The sequence below is a fragment of the Watersipora subatra genome, chromosome 3 (genome assembly GCF_963576615.1).
Source record: "Watersipora subatra chromosome 3, tzWatSuba1.1, whole genome shotgun sequence".
NCBI lineage: Eukaryota > Metazoa > Bryozoa > Gymnolaemata > Cheilostomatida > Watersiporidae > Watersipora > Watersipora subatra.
In genome coordinates, this window is record NC_088710.1 from 66,955,243 (window position 1) to 66,962,001 (window position 6,759).

Consider the following 6,759-nt stretch of genomic DNA (forward strand, 5'->3'; position numbering starts at 1 on the left):
AAAGAGCAAAATATACTAATATAAATAGAGATCATACAAAAGTCTGTTAAAAAGTCTGTTAGCCATATTTGGTGCGTAAAAATACCTCTGCTGCTGGCACACTTTTAGATGGCAGCACGGGTCTGGACCCTGCTGTTTATGACAGAATTGCAATTGCATTATCAGCAACTCCTAGAAACCAAGAGATCCAAGGCTGACTGTCATAGACACGTATTATTAACAGCAGCTACAGAAGTTTAGCTGCAGACTATCATTCATTTTAAGTAGTGACACTAGTCAAGACTGACTGTCATGTTGTTTCTCTGGAACACATGCTAACTGCAAGAATGTGGCCAGAGTTATGCTTGGGAGGTTTTAATCCTGTGGCTAGGTTAATTACCCTTTATGAATATAGCTAGGAGATTTTACCGGTAATATCACCGACTTTATTGGCAAGGTGAGCGCTTTTTTTCTCATTATGACAGCACCTAGATTTATTATAGCTATAATTTAACAGGGAATGTTCAGCATGCATGCAGTCAAGCAATTTAAAGCACTTGCGATGATGTCAGAAAACCATAGAAACTCACTCATGCGCATCAAACAAGCATGCATCTCATATGAATAAAACTGAGTGGGATGTTTCCAACTTTAAAACCAAGTCTCTCACTCGTATATGTGTAAAGAAACTTTTGGTCAGCGACTTGAAACGCGGTTGCAGCTGTTACAACTATCTGAAAGAAGCAGCGATAGTTGTTCATTTATGACTATTTCGTTACGACTAGCTCTTCAGAGTTTATTGTCAACTAGATGTCCGCCTGATCATTGAACTTTACTGACTGTTGCTCTAGTCTCATTGTTCTGCTCTAATGATGCACATGACTAAACCTAATGCCTCATCTTTATGTCAGGTTTCACTCTTTGATGACCTTCAAATCAATATCTATTGAAATGCTCAGTTTTCTTAGAATTTAATTCCTTGGAAACTAGTATTGCATGAAGACGGTGTTCCTCAAAAGGTGCTTTGTAATGATGAATTGAGATTATAAAGAACTAGGGTTATTTATGGTTCAACGGCTTTGGCTAAAATAAATATACTGTCTAGCGAAATCACGAAATCATATTTGGATAAAATTCATCTCTTTATAGGTTAACAAAGAGCGAAATTAGCAGAATATTTCAACTATAATTAGCAAATAGCAAACATGAAAACAACCAAAATGCAAAGCTGTGACCTTGGAGTAGATAATGGAAGAATCAGACGCAGACCTCAACACAAATTCATGGAAATGAGCTTTTAAAATTTATAATAATAAATGTAGATGGGGTTGAGAATTTTTTCCTTTTTTAATTTTATAAGCTTACATCTGTTGTATTATAGGATTTGTGGCGCTACATTGGCATCTGAGCTCAAAGCAGTTGCAGGTGACCGCGACGATTACGGTGAGTGCATAAAGCTGGTAGGTAAAGCTAGTGGATAAAGTAATATTAGGCAGTATTGGGTAGTGCATAAGGAAGTGGAATGAAAGAATGGTTGTTTTTCTTGGCTACAACTTCATGTGAATACATATATTTATTCAACAACATCAACTTTGAACACTTTTTCTGGCATTAAACTTTGTAATAAAGCAAAGCATAAGACGCAGGTGTTTGAATTTAACTTATTAAAAATAAAATTTCATTTTTTAAAACTCAGGGTCAAAGAAACAGACTAGCTGATCATAAAAGCAATACGGTTTTAATATCCGCAAACTCAGTACATTAAAATTCTTCTCAAGGTTCAGCAAAAGGTACAAATGTGTATATATTAAGTATAAATAATTTTTTAGGCATAATTAGAAACTTCAAACCTGACAAATTACCAGGTGTTATAGATTTATAGGAAAAACATGCCTGAACTGCTATGCTACCCACGTTATTTTTAGATAAAACACCTAAAACACGTGTTAAATTTAGTTTAACACGTGTTAAACACAACGTCTAAATTAAGCTTGACATTATTGGTTTTTATTTAAAAAGGGTTGCCAAAAATGCAAAGCAAAAATCCATGTTAAGAAAATTGTTAAACGCATATCATGTAAGTTCTTAAGCAACAACAATCCTGCCATTTACATGCATCAAAAGGATCTACAATCTAAATTTACATGTAGGTCAGTTAGCTTGCTAATGAATCAACTACTAAGTTTTTAATAGCATTCAACAGCATTTTATTTATCTACTTGTGTGCTAGTCACTCAATGTCGTGTTAGTCTTTCAACATGTTAGTCATTCAATGGCATGTTAGTTTTTCAATAACATGTTAGTATTTCAACGGCATGTTAGTTTTTCAATAACATGTTAGTATTTCAATGGCATGTTAGTATTTCAATGACATGTTAGTCTTTCAATGGCATGTTAGTATTTCAATGACATGTTAGTCTTTTAATGGCATGTTAGTCTTTCAATGACATGCTAGTCATTTGATGACCTGTTAGTCTTTCAATGGCATGTTAGTTTTTCAATGGCATGTTAGTTTTTCAATGGCATGTTAGTTGTTCAATGACATGTTAGTCTTTCAGTGGCATGTTAGTCTTTCAATGACATGTTAGTCTTTCAATAGCAGGTTAGTCTTTTAATGACATGCTATTCATTTGATGACCTGTTAGTCTTTTAATAGCATGTTAGTCTTTCAATGACATGTTAGTCATTTGATGACTTGTTAGTCTTTCAATGACTTTTTAAGTTATGCAATGGCTCGTTAGCCTTACAATAGCATGTTAGTTTTTTAATGAAATTTTAGTCATTTAATAGGATTTGATTCATCTAATGGTATGTAAATTCTCAAGGAAAATGTAAGCGCTAAATAAACCGCTCCTAGTGATATCTATTTCTTACCCAGCATTGTATTATTAACAAGAAAGAAAATATTTACTTTAATAAAGGCTGACCAGTTAATGCCATGCTAGTCATTAGTAATTATATCTTAAGAATTCATCAATAATTCTTTAAAGTTTAATCTATTGACATATGTTGTGTAATAATTGGATTGTCTATTAAAAATACAAAAAAGCAAAACTGATTATTTGCAAACCCTGACAAATGCAATTATTTATATTCTAATCAGCAAAATGTTTGACAACAGATTTGTCTGAGCATCTCTATTATTATGTTTGCGTAAGCAGATAATCTTACATAATATCGATGTGAGGAGAGTAGAAGTCGTGGCAGCATGCCGCTGCATATGATACTAATCATGTTACGCTAAACAAATAGAGGCAACTCTCAGCTATGCTTAGCGTGCGAATGCAAATCTCTTGTGTGCTCATATTAAACACTCGTTGTTAAGCACACAATTGTTTGGATACTTACGCACTCACATATTACATGAAATTACCGTGTGAAAATATTACTTTTATGCCCGTTATATCCATAACTTAGGCTAAGGCAGATTTTCACAACCTTTTCTCTTACTGTTAGGGTTTTACAAAAATAAATACAAAAAAACTGTAGCACTATTTCAAGCGTCTAGTTAGTTATTCTACTTGTCACCACAAGTAGTTTCAATACCAAAACTATTGATGCACTCGACCAGCCAATAATCTGCTCACAAGTGGAGCTGAAAAAACAAGCTGCTCAAGTACATTATTTATCATCAAGTGAAGGATAAGGTGAAACCTTCAGATGTAGAAGCGCTGAGGTCAAGATTCATTATTAAGGTATTAGGAATGCATATGTAGGAGTTGGCGGTAAAATTAATCAAAGATTAGATTTTATTTGACTGATATTTATGATTGAGGTCAAATAGTCGGTCATGTACGACTGAGCATCGCACTATAGGCTAACAATGTAAGATCTAGCAGAGGAGCACAAAAGTCAATCTCGTTCTTACCAACAATGTATAATAATATATAATAATATAATAACATATTTGGGGTCCTAATAATATATTAGGACCAGAATCATGCTTCGCCACCAAAAAATGTTTATAAACTTACAGATGCAGCCTTGCCATGGAGGGTATCGAATAGAATGCCATCGGAAGACTGGAAATTGTTGAGTGGTTTCGGTTGCACCAACAGCCCACCGCATGACTGTGACTTTCTCATATTCTTAACTGCAGAACAAAAAATGTTTGAGTGAGTTCAAATGTCAAATTTAGTTTGTGGGAAAAGTATTTAAAGTTTGTTTTAGCTGAGAATAGCTTTTCCTTCAGTCATACCAGTTAGTGGGTGATAAACAAGATTAGATAATAACTCTTTGATTTGAAAAATAGTTAAAAAATATGGAAATGTAAAATATTACAACCCATAACCAAAAGCTCTAATTGTCGGCTGGATGCGAAGGAACCTGCGTCAATGTTGATGTTGTCATAGTCATTACTTATATGAATTATTGCACACAGTTTGGCGGCGGACTAGTTTTCATTTGTCATGGATGGTTATGCAACCAGAGGTGTACATAAAAGTTCACGCAAGATTATGTACAGACTCATGTATGAGAGTTCATGTAAATATAGTACAAGTAAACATACAAGTGTAAAGATAAGTGGCTTACAGAAGTGCACATAAGAACACACACATAAGCATACAAAAAGGTAAGTGTGATGCTATGTGTAACTGCGCACATAAGACTAACAGCTTGTTACCTCTAAAGACATATCTAAGTGTGCCCGCATGGTTTTGCCTTAACGTACAGACTGTAAAGACATACTCTATACGTTGGGCAAAGAATAGTCCTAGTTAATTGACTGATGGAAGAATAATTTTAGAGTTCAGATTGCTTCAGAGTCCAACATGATATTGTGGACCGATGCACATTATTTCTATAACTAGGATTGGCAGTTATATTATTGATGTATATGATTGACAGGCTTTGCTGCCGCAGACTCTATTCATTGCAGTACACCAGTTACTTTTAGGGGTGCAAACAAAATACTGATATATTTACTTATCTATTGAGGTATCTCTTAGTCACAATTTAAATATGACACAAGTTTTTCTTTTAAAATTGTGTCTGCTCTGCAGGCTTGTATGACATGGCTTGTTGGTATATAAAAAAACCCACAGAACTTTTGCATTGATGTTTTCAGCAACTTTCTGGCGGCATGGTGTTCATGCCAGTTCTTTTGCAAGTTGTAGTCCAAACCTCTTGTAGACGTCTTAGTGACCAATCAGATGAAAGGTGGAGAACTCTTTGAACTTAGGAGACTCCCCGCTGATTATCAATATTTGTTGAACGTGCCTAATCTTAGGCTGCAGTGATGACTCCTTCCGCCTCTCTTTTCATGTACTCATTATTTATTAATTTTTAGTTTTACTTTGAACTCTCTTCTCCGCAAGCTGTAGATACTGTTGCATCGCATATTGCACTGTATGTGTAATAGTATATTGTTTATATCGTTACAATGATTATATTATTGCTTTGTTGTTATTATTATAGTATGAATGTGTTCGAACTTTAGTAAAGAAAACTGTTTATCCAGGTTATGCCTAGCCATACTAGTATAGAGTTTAACTAGCTCACTTATGGTTCAATCAGACATGTAAATTTTTTAACATTTTGTGCAAAATTTAAGCGGGTATTCGTCTCTGCATCCAAGATAATTTTCAACAAATTCATAAATTCTTGAACTTAGCAGTTTTGTAAGTAAAAACTAAAATGGTGTGTTTAAAAATAAAAAATAAAACATGATTAAAAATAACAATATAATAAGTTATTTTAAACTTCAGTTGTGTAAGTTAAAGTAATAGACATCCAAAAGCTCCATAACCAAGTGTGATATATGTGAGCATGATACGAACAACTGGTGTACCCTTGTATTCAGGTATTTATCATTGATGTACTGCGATGCCTGGTAAGCTACGACAAGATTTTTTAAAGTGATAATTTATGTCCAAGGCTACAGACATCTTAACAATTAGAGTTAAGAAATAGTCATGGTTGAAAGAGTTTTTAGTCTGAATCATGTAGTCTAACGCAAGAAAGGGAGCCACCATCACTACAGTATTTCTTTTAGTCCTGCCTGAACTTTCAGAATATCTTACAGAAAAAACTGGTAATAGAGCGGCAGCATAAAAATAGATTAAAATAAGAAAAATAAAAATGATGAACAAGATAAATAAAAAAAACATATTTGCTGAATTTTACCACAACGAAGAAAAGTCTGTCTTTCGCAACAGTGGTTATGTGAAAAACAACTTTATTTTATATATGAGTGATAGTCTCATTAAACACTTGCTCAGGAGTAGCGGCCAATGTCAAGGACAATCATGGTGTGATTGGCCAAGTATTTCTGCCATGTAATTTTCTTTAGCCAAAAACTTTCATAGAACTTAGTCTATATTAGCCTAATATTTGTCACTATGACAAATCTTACAGCGGATATAGTTTTGGGTGAGATTGTCATTCCACATAATTTTCATACTGCAAGTCTATTGCAGTAGGGAAAATTTAATGAAAACGGCATTTAAGAAAAAAATCATTTGTGATATTGTAATATTGCTAGAGTTTGAAAGTCAGCAAAGTTTGATATAAATTAAATCGTTATTCGATTCACATCAAACTTGTTTAAAGATTACAAAACTGCATGCAAAATATAATAAAACTATAAAATATATAAAAAAATATTTCATTTTTAGCTTCTTTCACAATATGAGATCAGTGCATCTTTTCAATTGTTCACTTATATACACACTCATATGAAGTACATGTATTGCGTATCGATAAGGGAGATGTAAAAGATCGAAAGAAGCAAATCTACAATAGGTTTGAGAAACCAAAAAATGACGGCAATTTCTAAAC

General features: G+C 33.6%; 1 protein-coding gene across 1 annotated transcript in view; it reads right to left on the reverse strand.

The window, feature by feature from the left end:
• LOC137391720 (nitric oxide synthase, inducible-like) overlaps positions 1–4,050 on the reverse strand; it is a 30,396-nt gene extending 26,346 nt beyond the window's left edge. The window contains exon 1 of the mRNA XM_068078251.1: positions 3,954–4,050. The gene's annotated coding sequence lies outside the window, so the exon portion shown is untranslated. The remainder of the gene's footprint in view (positions 1–3,953) is intronic.
• Positions 4,051–6,759: the final 2,709 nt, after the last annotated feature.